Here is a 14,678-nt window from a genome sequence, read left to right on the forward strand (position 1 = left end):
TGGTGCTGATAAGGCATATTTTAGCACCAATGTGATATCGCGCAATAAAGCTATGAAATCTAATATTTGTAGGCTTCATGTGGCTGTGTGTGTTCGCACTGTGTTGAATGTGGGGCTGACATTTCCATTCATTAGTGACATCTTCACTCAGGAGGGCACCAAGTGCATGAAGAATTGACAATTCAACAGTGAAACAGCACATTTCCTCCGGCCACAGTCCCTCTTCACCTTCCCCTCTCCCAATTGTCTACCCTAAACCACAGAGGGAGAGGCTTATGTCATGTTCTTGTTCTTTTTCTTTCTGCATCTCACTCTCTCGGATTTAATCTCTCTGGTCTTGCAGAGAGATTCTCTCTCTCTCCTCTTTCTATCTCTTTATGTGCTTTGACTAGGGCCCGGTGCCACTGCATTGGCCCTTTCCGAGCATTTCATTAAAGTGCTTCTCATACCTCACTCCTCACCATGCTCACCTACCTGACCCCGACGCTTTGTTGTTTGTGTGTTTCTGACTGTGTGCAGTGTGGGCATGTGTGCAACCATGCCCTGGGGAAATGCCAGTAACGCTTCCAATAATTGCCTAAAAAACAGGAGAAATACCCTTGATAACCCTCTCCTCGCCTCGCCTCTCCTATTTCTGTATCTCTCAACCAGTCTCACCCACGTGATTTACACACATTGGTGAAGGAGAAAGAGTAGATTGAGCTTTCAATATGGTAACTCAGAGGCCTGACTGACAGCCCATCAACTGGCCGTCAATCATTAGCCAGTGGGAAACTTGTCATGATTTCCCTATAGGCTGGATGGCACGAGAAAAACTTTGAAGAGGAAAACACTTTTCTTCCCTTTTTTTTTTTTTTACTTGAGAGGGGTGTTGTTTGGGCGAGTCTGTCAGTGGGCAAAACAATTACAATCTCCCCACAGGGTGAAGAGGGTTTAGGTTAAGTTAGGTTAGGTAGTTACTTTATTAATCCCCAAGGGGAATTTTTTTTTTTCACTACAGCAGCATACAGGAAAGCAATAAAATAATAAAATAATAAAAAGCAATAAAATAACAGTAAAAAAATATTAAATATAAAATGCACAGTATATACAGTTTGACTAAATGCACACGCATGCTCCACACACACACAATCACATGAATTCATCTTGTTGTCGCTGGACACAGGGCATGTCCCTTCATTTCTGCAACAGGAAGCAACTCTCTGTGTGAGCATGTAGGTGAGTGTGAGTGAGTGAGTGAGTGAGTGAGTGAGTGAGTGAGTGAGCGAGCGAGTGAGCACAAACACCGGACATTTGTCCTGATAGCACGCAATTTCATGAACAGACATGAAGACACTGACAGGTGTAATCGGGATGCAATTCATGGTCTAAATTATGTTGATTATTTGTGTTTGACTTTTGTAATAGAGTCAGCTCTCATGCCAACACAAGCCTGAATTCAATTGTGCTGAAAAAAGCAAAGACCACAAGAAAGCACTTTATATCCAAAAAGCATCAAATCCAATCAAGAAGAAGTTTTTTGGCTGCTCCATGCCTGTATAGTTTATGACTCGTATAAAACACAAAGCATTAGAGTGGGGTGGCTTTTGAGTTGTGTGTGTGTGTGTGTGTGTGCCGGCACCTGTACAGCCACAGTATATCAGTGCTGTTTATTAATTTATTGAGGGTTTTGTCCACTGGTCAAAGAGCGCTCCTCCTAGCCAAATGCTCCTCAGGGGGAGTAACTTTCAATTTTTATCCTCCAGTGAATATGGTCGTTTCAGTCCACACTGTAATTATCGTATGTGCCTACTATAGTGTAGCATGTTGGAATAGTTAACGTTCTTTTCCCAGAATGCTCAGAGTTAACCAGCGTTCGTATTCGGCACCATAAGTGGCATGAGTTGGGCGTTGTTGTAATTCCCTCTGGTTAGTGTGTATTTGGGTGTATAAAGTAAATTGCATGTTCTCTGACTAAATAAAAAGTAGGTCCAGGAGTAGTATGGAGTATAGGACACAAGATCTGCATTAAAATAGAGTTTGTCTCTCTGCCTAATGTCTCAGCTTGTAACAATATGTTTATTTTTGTGTGTTTGTTCAGAACTCTGTGTTGTGGCTTGGCAAATGATCACATGGTTACAACACTGTGAGGCTACACCGCTAATGAGCATTCGGACAGTTGCACATTTTTGTTCCTTAGTGCTTCAGAATAAGATCATGGATTGTACATTGACATGTGAAGTCTCAGCCTTAAATTTGTATTTGAGATTTATGCAGATGTTTTAAGAACCCTGTGGGAGACACAGCCCTTTTAACACATGGTGCTCAAATTGCACACCCTCAACATTTGGCTACTAAATGTTACTCAGCTGTGTGTCATTTTAGTGTTATATGTACTTCCTTTATAGCTATTTAAAGTTGTTTTTTTTTTTTCACGCATACCTCATAGTCTATTTCAGATTAACCGAACAATATAGACATGCCCCCAACCGTAACCAGCTGTGACCAACCATGTTTGATTTCTTACGTGAACCGTTCCACCCCCTGAAATTATATATAAAATATGGTTTAAATGGGAGCTATTTAAACCCATGCCACTATGCTATGTATTCAGAGGCCAACATTATCACGTGCCAGTTAATCGACTGTGCCGCAGTGGTAGAGGGAAAGAATAATGTCAATCTGCGCTTCATCATCTAGTTCAACTATTATGGATGTAAATTTAAAGAGAGTACATTTTATAGAGAGTTTTAAGGGCAAAAAAAGCAATTAAAAAAATGGAAATATATTTTTCAGTTGAAGGACAGTGCTGCTTTAAAGAGAGAAACCACAACAAAAACAATTTCATGGTGATCTTTTTCCATCTACAGTGAAGGACTGTCTTTGTGTACTTAGAAAGGGGAAGCTGGCTGTCAAGCAGCCATAGAGAAAGAGAGAGAGTGTGCACTGGTCAATGCTCAGTAGGGGCAGGAAGGAAACCTCTCAATGGAGATGCACTTCTGACTTCTATTCAAATGACACTTTCTATCTACCAACCAATCAACAGACCTACCACCAAATGAGCGCACAAAACACAACACAACACAACACACACACACACATTATTCAAAGCTCTGAAAGTCTGGTTGGATCTGATCTGTCCCCAGCTGTCAGCTGCTGGACTCCCCACACACACATGCATGCACAAAAAATAGCATCATATTGCCTCTTGTAAAATATCAGTGTTGTCATGGATACCACCCCACCCCTGCCTGCCAGATAAGTAAGGAGGTTAATTGAATTATTGCAATTCATCACTTAATAAAGACAAAGACTAAGAGAAAAAAGATTAAATGGGAAAGAGAGATGAGGAAAAAAAAGATGGAAATATATTGAAGATTAAATAACGCAGTGGTTAACATCTTTGAAATGTAGCCATGTCTACAGCAGAAAGGGGGAGGGATAAAGCTAGTGGAGAAGGATGAGCAGAGACGGCAAGGCATCAAGACAGACACCATGTGCTCAGTATTAGTGCATTTGTGTAAGTGTGTGTTTGACTGTACACAGTTGTTTGTTATGCAGTTGGATAAATGGACAAATGAAGGGAGGATGGCAGCTGGAGGAGGGCTTCCAGGCCCTGAGTGATGGAGCGGCCTTAGAAAATGAGATGTCTTTGGTCTCTATGGCAGCTGCCTGCATTCACATCAGAGAATAAAGACACAAAGATGCGGAGGATGGACAGAAACATGGAAGAGGGAGGAAAAGACGGAGAATGGAGCACAAAAATAAATTATTTTGGCCCCGGTTTCTATGGCAGCTAATTTTAGTGTATGTCAGCTTTACTTGAGTCAAATTGTAATGTGGGGAAACAGAAAGTGAGAAGGTTCGAGAGGCAGAGAGGAAGAAGAGCTTCATAAATCTTAAACATGATTTTTATTAGATACAGGTAATAATGTGAAGGGCAATTGTGACTGTGATATTGAATAGCAGATGGAGGTTAATATATGTACATATAAAAAGCAATAAGAGCTCTACATCACATTCCTATTGGAACATGAAATGTACCCTAGTCGACCGTAGTCGACCCTAGTCCTAACTTACTACTGTAGGTGAAGGTTTAACAGCCTGCCTCATTCATTTACCTGCTGTTTTCCCCTGCCTCTTGAATTTTTTAGTTTGGGTGAAGAGCTTCATGTTCCACACAAGGGACTCACTGGCTTTCAGTCACAGTCTAAATGTAAACTTCACATAAACAAAGTGGTGGGGCATGTGATGGGACTGTTATCAGAATATCGAATAGGAGATAATCACAGATCTGTCAGAAATATATAGTTTAATAGTGGCCTACCTAAACTGAGCGAACTGCATCTTCTCGGTCACATCAATTTCAAGGAGCGAAGTTGGAAGTCAGGTGAAGTAGTGTAATGGGTGACGAAGTTGGAGAGAGTAAACACTGAGCTTTCACCCTGGAGACCAAATATTTTAAGTAACTGACATAAGTTAACTTGTGGAACGGTTTTAAGATACTTTGTATAACGCCATGCCTAATTTAACATGTGCCTAAACCCAACCAAACTATAACCGTGTTACAACGTTAAGCATGTGTTTATTACCGTCACCATAACAACAAACTTCTACTTTGCTTGTCACTAGAACTGTGCAACAGTCATGTCATTGCTAACGACCTCCTGGACCTACTGGTAGATTCAGTGGGCCCCTACTAGACCATATATTTGGGACAGATGTATGATGACAACCTCCTATTCATTAGTCTGATAACAGTCAGACCGGCTGACTGCATCTGTAAGACCAAATTCAGATTGTCTTAAGAAGGCTCGAGTAAGCTTCTGTTTCAAATGACTAAGAGCAATAGATGTACTATTTTAAGTCTTTTCTGAGCGACTATTGTCATACTATATATAAAGTAATTCTGGGTAACGTCTATTTCTAGAGCACATTTAAAAACCGCGAAAGCTGCTCAAAGAGGTGAATAAAGGGACATTTAGAGAAAGAAAAAAAACACAAAGAATTTGGCAATGGGACTTTCAATCCAGTGAACCAAACGACTTTCTGAAAAACAAGGATAGCCTCTTTTGTGTTATTGCTGACAAGTGCACTCGTGAGTTTGATCAGTCACATGAAGTTGGAATAAACACAGACACAGTTTCCACAAATTAACCAAGAAGTTACATTAATACAAAATAACACTTCCCTCCTTTGATACTTAAATAGTCGTTCATTTTAAGGTCAAGCTTTGCAGAAGTGAAAAAGAATAGAGCAGACAACTTAACTTTGTCCTCATACACATAAACAGGCCCAGTAAATAGACTGAAATTGTATTCTGAATTAATAAGTTTGAATGCTTCCTCTGCTTCATGGCATCAGAGGAAACTGAATATGTGTTGTTTTAATTAAAAGTAAATTAAATAATGTCAATGAAACATTCATGAAAGAGCCCATAGATTCATCAGGGGGAATTGGCTGAAAATACTGCAATTTTCAAATAAGGGTTTAGCTTAGAATAATATAAGAGGCTTTAAAGATGTTTCCATTAAAGTCAATCAAAAACTAATCAAAAGAAGGCTTTTTCTTCTCTTCCTGTGATCAGTTGCAACCATAATAACAATAGAGCTTTTGCACCGTTCGGTGCTCGGGCCCTAATGAGACTGAAGGAAGGTATAAATATATTGTGAACTGTATCAGTGTAAGCTCTCAGTGGAGGTGTTTTTTTGTTGTTGTTTTTCAGCCTGCATTAAAGAAGAGTTGATATAACAATCAATCAAATGGCTTTGTTTCATGTAAATGATCCAACATTGGGTATCAACAACTCCGTAGCTCTGTGCCAGTTGGAGCCACATTTTGCAGTATGAAACAGCAGAGAACTGAAACAAACAGTGGACAATAAAGACAGTAAAGCATCTAGAATCTTAGACATGTTTTTCTTTTCAAGGGTGAGAAGGGAAATATTTACACCAGGCAGCCAATATGCATGTTGTTTACTAACCTCTTGCACCAGACGGTTTGTAACACCATCTGAGAAATGATCCTTGGAAACTGCTTTGGTAAGGGCAGGCACTTTCAAAAAGATACTTGGTAGGTGTTTGGATGAATCGTCTATCACCGTCTATTACAGGCTAACTTCAATCAATAAGATCAGTATTGCTCTCGCTGCCGGCACACCTAAACCATGCCCACAGCTGCCAGTGGGTCCTTATAGAAAGTTGATTTCTTCAAACTACTGCTGGTTACGAGCAACACATACCTTGAAGCCTGACAAAATTCCTGATTTTTTTATGTTGTGATCTCAGGGTTTCAGTTTCCTGGATTGCCTGCTTGCAATGTAAATTGATAACTGGATGTGTAGAATTTTTTTTTGACACATTTGCCATGTAAAGTTGATATGAAAATGAAAAACAAGCAAGCAAGCAAAAGAATCAGAGGTAGAAAAAGGAAGCTTTGAGATTTTTATCACAACTTGTGTTTTTAGGAACATTCAACCAGGGGAGAGGTGTTCATTTTCAACAGCATGCAGGTTGGATGAAACCTCAAAATCCTTCACAAAATCTTCAATGACCAATGAACAAGCACACACGTGGTCAGGCATATTGTCAAAGTTGATGGCGATGCCATAATCTGCAACCAGGTGAGTTTGGATTGTAAATCAAACTGAGACATAAAAAAGCTTAAACAAATGTTTGAGCCACTATCTTTCTCTATTTTCTACCATTCAGCGCATTTTAGGTCAATAAGGTTCACTGTTACATGGCTCCAATCCAGAGCTTTGACTTTGCTGCTGGTACAGACACTCTTGTTTATGTTTGGATTACAGACTGAGACTCCAACAGAAGATGGGGTCTTCTCAATCTTTTAAACGGCACATTAATATTTTACAAACAAGGAAGATTGCAATATTTGAAGGGGGGAAAATGAAAAATGTCCTGATTACGAAACTCAAATCCTCCTAGTTTGTTTTTTGAATGAAAAAAAAGGAGTGAAAATGTGAAAAACATTCCAGGTAACTAACAAATGTATTTGGAGCGAGGCTTATATGTCAGAATTTCATTTTCAAAAGCCTTATCCTTTAAAGTTTTGTTTCCTGTTAATGTGCTTACATTACCACACTTTACTCATCAACACAAAAAAGTCTGCTTTAGTTATTCTCATCACACTCATGCAGTGAAATGTTTCTCACACCCTAAAGGCATTTGCTTCATGCTGACTTCAACACTATACCTCATTGTTCCTGTGAATCACAAGTTTCACTGTGTTAGAACAGATATTGACAAGATGACAGACCTTGTAAATATATAGTTCAGTCATTCCAATCTATTAAAACTTAATGAGCATTTTATCATTATTTGTATACACATGCCATTGTGCATTAACAGCCCACATAATTACACGTCACTGCTGCTAAAACATTTTTACCACTATTTATTGTGTCACATTAAAATAATTAAAGTGTTAACATCATTTATGACCAAATTAAACAACATTGGGATTGCAGAATATTTACGAGCTGGAATGAGAGCAAACAGGGCTCGTCATTCTCTAAGATGAACAGAACAGTGTCCGAGGTATGTTTTCTCAAACTAGTCTTCAAAGAATGACAGGCATTGATAATTAACAGAAGCAGCATTTCCAACCCCTTTCCAGTGTCACCAAAAACCCTGAAAGAACTGAACAAACTATAAGATTACAGCAGGAATTTACTGAAAGTAGCAACGGAAACCCTTTGGTACAGCACTTTTGTAATGTGCATTACTGAGCATAAGGTCATGTCCTTGTAAATGTTAAAAGGTAACAACAAAGGAAGGTTTGAAGAAGGCCATTTATAATCACCTCAGAAAGTATTCAAACCCCTTCACTTTATCGTTCAGTAAATATAATTGATTTTTTTTTTTTTGTCCGTTGATCTACCCTCAATAACCCATGATGACAGACTGAAAATATGTTTGGCAGGAAGCGTCTGCGAAATGCCATCTTAAGGTCTCTCCACAGATGTTAAATTCTGTTTAAAACTAGGCTTTGGCTGACCCACTGAGGGGCATTCAGAGACTTGCCCAGAAGCCACTCCAGCTTTGTCTTGGCTGTATGCTTTGGTCCACTATTGTGCTGAAAGGTGAACCGTCACCCCAGTCTCAGTTTGCATGCACTCTGGAGCAGGTTCCCTCTGTTTTTGGCTGCTTTTATTCCTTTTCAAATCGGATAGTCTGTCCATGCTACTTAGAAACCCTATCAGAGTGTGTGGTGTTTGTCAGACGAAGTCATTGGAGTTCTGCCAAAATAGTTAAATCCTTTAAATGCTTAAGTTTCTTTTTAAACTATAAGTGTAGTCTTCTCCATCTGTCCAGCCCCAAATAAACCTGACTTGTGGTTGTCCTTTTGGCAGGTTCTCCCATCTCTGCAGAGGACTGCTGAAGCTCTGATAAAGGGCCAATGGGTTCTTGGTCATCTTCATGCCCGAAGGTCCTTCCTACTTGGTAAATCAGTTTGACCACACGACCAACATTAAGGAAAGTCCAGGGGGTTCCAAACTTCTTCCATTTCACAATTATGAAGGCCACTGTGACCATGGGGTGATTCAAAGATCTAGAAATGTGTTCGTACCATTGCCTGACATGCAGTTTGAATTGCCGGATGTCAAATACACGGATGTGGGCCTTTCCAAACTATGGCCAATCAGTCACTTTGGTGAAGGTGGCCTCCAGGCAAGTTCTCAATAGTTCTCAAAAATAATTAAATTAAACGAGATACAACTGATCACAACCTAGTGTGCCACGGTAAAGGACCTGAATACATTTGAAAAAAATTCTAAAAACAAGTTTTCACTTTTACATTATCGGTTATTGGGTGTAGATCAATGGGAAACATGTCAATTTTATCAGTTTACAAATAAATCTACAGATTACAGTGTGCAAAACTCTTAGGTGTCCAAAATGTTTCTGAAGTGCCTGTATTTTTGTTGCTACCCATTTATTGTTTGCAGCTATTTTTTTCACAAGTCCAAAGCAAACCGCTCTGATTTGGGGATTATTGGTGCTGTCCATGGTGCTGAACTGTCTCAGCAGTTTTTTACAGAACAAATGGGCGAAGACTTTGCAGAGGGTCAGTTATTTTAATTATTGATAATCAGATCATTATTATATAAATTGATAAAATGATTTTGTCTGAAAAATAGATTATATTCTTTTGTAATTCGACAGACCAAAAGATTCATGAGCTAATAATTTTAGTGCCACCTGTAAGGTTGATATTGCCTATTGGAAAAAAAAAAAAAAAAAATTCCACTATCTATGTCCTTAGTTTGAATTTGACAGCTGCCTACAGTGTATCACTCTGTACTGTATGTGGGTATAATTAAGTTATTGGGATTATTTATTTTGTTATATAGTGATTGTATATATAGATGTATTGTATATTTTATTATCTCGTGTTAAATAATAAAAAAAAAAATATTACTCCTCATCTTAAAAAAGAGAGTCCTGCACTTTGAGAGACACCAATGTAGACATAATGGACTAACAGCCATAGATGCTGGCAGGCTCTGTCAAGACCGTGTAGCTTCTAGCAAAGGTGAGTTTGTTTTTTGCTTTTTCTGTGTGTGTGTGGCAGCGTGCGCATAAATGCAGCTGTGTGCCCTGCGTGTCAAGACTAAGCTGAGATGAAAAATAAGTTGAGACAACTATTGAGTCCCCCCCCCCCTCCTGTGGTCTCCTCCTGCTTTCCATTTCCACACCCCCCCACCTTTCCATAGACTGTTATCCAATTAGCTGATTCTTATTGCTTTAATCGAGGGCGACATGAACGGGCACACACTGACATGCACACAGACACACACACGCAGCTCCACCTGTTCCATAAGTATTGTCGAGTCTTTTTGGACTGCGGAGATGGAACACAGTGTAGGGAGTGAAATGTGAATATAAGTGACAGGAGCAGACCCACAATTAAGTGCCATGCAGGGGGAAGAAAGGAAGGGAGGAAGAGAGGGCAGGTGATTTAATCCAAGCCCCGCGCTACACTCCTGAGACAATTTCACACACACACGCACGCACACACACACACGCGCACGCACGCACGCGCACAGCAAATCATTTGGATGAAGAATTTAAACAGATGATTTTCTTTAAAATTAGAATCTAGTTGGACAGCTCTATTGTAATATGGTCTATTGCCTCATGGCTAAAAGGCAATTTCCAAAAACACCAGGCAGTTCTAGTGTAATGCTGCAGAGATGCAGAATCCTCTTTATCATTATTATTTTATGGATATGTAACTGTGGCACATTCCCCTATGTGTTAATCTGTAAGTGAGTGACAGTGAACCGTGTTAAAATTCAATTCATGTAAAAACAAGTCAATAAAATCAATGAAGATGAAGTCAATCATTTATATAATTCAACACCTCTTTAGTGAGGGTTTAGTTGTGACTCAGTACACACTTTGCTGTATTTACTGTAGTGCATTTCTAAATCCTGCAACTCTAAAGAGCACACAAACAATGCAGGTGTATTTTTAAAAAAGGAAGTTTATAATGGGAAAAAATAAGGTTGAATTAAGCTTTAATTTGTCCAGATTTTAATGACAGCAGTACTTTGAAAGAGCTACAGTTTCTCAAGTCAAACAACAATAATTTATGTATTAAAACAAATGATTTTTTTTTTTTTTTAAATCATTTTGATCAATTAATGATATATATCACTGTTTAATTACCCCAAAGACAGACAAGGCGGGGGGCAGAAACACACAAATCACTAAAGATTTTTGATCTTTTACTTGGCCACATTTACTTCTATATCCCGCTGAGACATCGGACAAATCAAAACGACGACACTTCACCCTCCTCTCTGAGCTTCTGCTGAACCAGCTGCTCTCCTTCCATGCAGCATGATTACATTATGATTTTTTAATTTTTTTGATATTGAATTTATTTAAGCTTGGTGATCTCTCACTAATCCCACCAGTGAACACCCATCAAGCTTTGCTTCACAGATTGTGAAGCAAAGAAGAAAGTCATGAATGCTGATTATATTATGAGCTATCACCTTTTCAAATGAGTTAGCCAGAAATCTATAAATGAAAGGCCAACTGCAAATTACCCCCGTACACTTTCATGTACGTAAACTAGCATGTGGTTAATGTTGCTATTAATCACACGACTGACTGCAACAGGTTTTGACTGTTTACAAATGATTAACTATAGCAATCCTTTAATGAACCCCTTAACTGCAATGGCATTTATGATGTATCTACTGTAGCTACAGTTTGCAATATTTTGTATGTCTGATGAGAAGAATCTAAGCAAGTGAAAGGTAACTGAAACATCTGTTATTGTTTCATAATTAAAAATTGCTGCGATTTCAACAAACTCACAAATGAAGAACAATTTAGAAAATGTGTCAGTGACAGTGTAAAGTTTGTTTCTATGCATAAATGAGCATTATTGTATTTGAATTTTAAACATATTGATTGATTTATGGAATTAATTGTATTTTTTGTTCTGCCTAAAATGGCATCAAGCAACTGAATTCATAGAACATAAGAGACAAAGCCAAAGGCAATTGATTTGCTGGACAGGTTACTAGTTAGCCAGACAAATACACTGATCGACAGGCAGATAGAAAGACACGCAATCAATTAATCAGCCAGATAACTACACAAACGGACGGGCAAATGGTCGACCGGCAGGCAGACTGGTGAGGAAATGACTCAGGCAGACAGGAAGATAGAGATGAATTCCTTGTGCCACCCACAAATTTGGACAGACCAGTCAACAGACGGAGCAAATTGATTGATGAAAGAAGCAGAATATTAGAAGCAAAGCTGGTTTGAAATTACATGTTATCTGGTAGAAGTATCAAGCTCAGGGATGAATTAGTGGCATTTAATCTATACTTAAAAAAGTATTAATGATTAATGGTGATACTCATGAATGCAACATATGAGACTGTTGAAAAATAATGTGTACCATCAGCAAACAATGCCTGAAAAAGAATAAAACACCAAACTGTAAGAGAAGCTAAAACGCTAAAGACCACATGAAGACGACACACACTCCATGGGTCCAGGAACATGCTGTGGGCTCAGTCTGCTCGGCCAAATAGCAAGTGTTCAAATGCAGCTTCCTGCTGTGCAGTCACCTCTCTCTTTACTCTCTGTTGTTTTTTCTTTACACAATGATAATATGAGAGAAGTGAAGGTGCCCACTTTTCTTGAAATAAAGTAAGAAACAAACAGCAATTCAGCCTCCATGCACACAGAGCCCAGCTGATGAAACAACTCAGGTTGGGACTTCAAAGAATTACAGCCTGAGTACCAGACATCACTGTAGAGCCCTTATATCAAAGCAATGGCCTTAACAAGGCTCTAAGAGGGACACACACACACACACACACACACACACACACACACACACACATTTATGCACACAATACATCCACATAAGGTCCCGTGAGCGAGTCTCTGAAGCAGAGATACACTTACAGTTTGGCCACCATTGTTTGGTGCAGACATGAATCCTGCTGCCTGTTTGAAATGCAAACAAGCTCACAGATGTATTCTCTATGTTGTCTTTTGTTGCCTCACAGTCAAGGCTAATGTGTGTGCGTGTGCATATGCCTGTGTGTGTGTGTGTGTGTGTGTGTGTGTGTGTGTGTGTGTGTGTGTGTGTGTGTGTGTGTGTGTGTGTGTGTGTGTGTGTGTGTGTGTGTGTGTGTGTGTGTATGTGTGTTTATTTTGGTTGTGCATGGGTGTTAATAATTGATTATCAGTTAATTAAATCACTGAGGGGATTGTAACTTCTGGCAATTTTCATGTTGCCTCTTTAAATCCATTGTTTTTTGTTTCAGCAAAGACGTGAGAACGGTCTGTAATTACAAAGTTTCACTGTTGTATACTGTACTATAGAGTGCAAAAATGTTTTGATAGAAACCTTGTAGAAACCTGTTAGTCACAAATTTCCTTTTACGATGTAGTGGCACAGTTTGTAATTTTTTTAAAATAGAATAGAATAGAATTGAATAGAACAGAATAGAATAGATCCTCAAAAAATAAATACTGTATGCCCTGCTCTTTGAAACTCAAGAGTTTTGTTTTTCTTCATTTTGAAGGATGCACAAGCAACAATTAACTAAAAGATTAGTACTAAAAACACATTAAACACTTGTAGTTGTGTCACAACAATATGTAAGTAAATATGGATCTTCTTTCCCATGTTTGTATTTTTGATATAGTCCCTGTTTACTCTAAAGTAATTTGCTCGCAAGGCAGACAGCCAGTCAAAAAGGCTCTTGCACACATGGATATTTGAGCGATGACTAGTTTATCATCCCATTTTACTTTATGCCAACATACTAGTTTCTTGTACTCACTGCAATATGTTTCTCCAATCATGGATACTGATCCATATGGGCAGCAGTTGTATCTGCCCGAGATAGCCTGACTGGCCAAGTATGCGCGTCTTGGACTACTTGCAATACCATTTCGTCCAATAATGCATCCTTTCAAGCTATTTGCTTTTATAAATGTCCCGGTTCTTTAGAAAATATTTATTTTCTACACTGAAGGTGTTCACAGAATGAGTCACTGATGACATTTCTAAATAAAACCATTGATCATTAAACATCCAGAAGAAGAAAATAGCTGGGTTTTGACCTACTTCACATAAGCTTTTGGATGACTATCAAACACAAAAACAGATGCCCTAATTAGCCATTCACACATTGTCGTTGAAAAGATTTGCGTGACACATCCTGTTGTCAGAACAATCATTAGTCATGCAATCCCAATATCAGTGCTTCATTGCGGTGTTTTGTAATTTACACTGTTTCAGCATCATAATTGTTACAGCAACAAAGCAAACGTGTCATTAAAAGTAACTCGGCAGCCGGATGTACAAAGAATGTATTGTCTAATGTGTTTGAATGAGTGGGAAAGAGTGTGGTTTTGGGCTGGCCAGTTTATCATATTACTTATCATATTTGACTACAAAACAGTATAATGCCTTCGAGCTGTTTCTTGATGATAAAACTGTGTTTTTGTGTGCTCCAGCCTAAAAGTAGATGTATTTCATGTATGCCTAATCATTTCTATGTTGTACGGTTGCATTTGTGTGTTTGTGCCTGCAGCACTGACAACCGTAATGTCACACCGTCACCCAAAACACCCACACAGTCTTTCTCTTTATGACTATTTTCAGTTACATTTCATGTTACCTTAATTTCTGTAATGTCACAGAGTGTGCTGGTAAAACTGAAGGCTGCTATTCGGAGTTCAAAGGAAGAAAAAAACTAACACAAATCTCTGCTCTTAAAAAGGTCAATCTTAAACAGAAGATATTATTATGAGGTCATGTCACAATAGTTTTGTTTTTTAACTAATTCAAATCGGTTTATCTGTTTATAAGATTTTTTTAAATACTTCAACAGCAGCAACAAAATTACAGAGCAGTATTTGTGGTTACACATTTGCTTATATAAAGACGGTTAAACGGTGTAAATGTACCAAAAATCTGGTCAAATTTAATATTATATTAAACTTGTCTATTTACCTGTATAATTAAATGAAAAAAACATTAGCTAGAGTAGCACAAGGCTCCTCTACAGCACTGCTGACCTAATTCATTAAATGTAACAAAACTGCTTCTAATTGTCACTTGAGGGTATTTTGATGAATTAGTCAAACATACTTGTTGAACTAGAGCATTACTAAAAGGTTACT

At 38.5% G+C, this 14,678-nt stretch overlaps 1 protein-coding gene across 3 annotated transcripts in view; it reads right to left on the reverse strand.

The window, feature by feature from the left end:
• The window catches only part of grid2 (glutamate receptor, ionotropic, delta 2), a 473,172-nt gene that overhangs the window by 369,572 nt on the left and 88,922 nt on the right, over nt 1–14,678 (reverse strand). The window lies entirely within an intron of this gene.

This window comes from Embiotoca jacksoni, unplaced genomic scaffold, assembly GCF_022577435.1.
Source record: "Embiotoca jacksoni isolate LCO1_2020_lvr unplaced genomic scaffold, fEmbJac1.0.p SCAF_8, whole genome shotgun sequence".
Classification (NCBI taxonomy): domain Eukaryota; kingdom Metazoa; phylum Chordata; class Actinopteri; family Embiotocidae; genus Embiotoca; species Embiotoca jacksoni.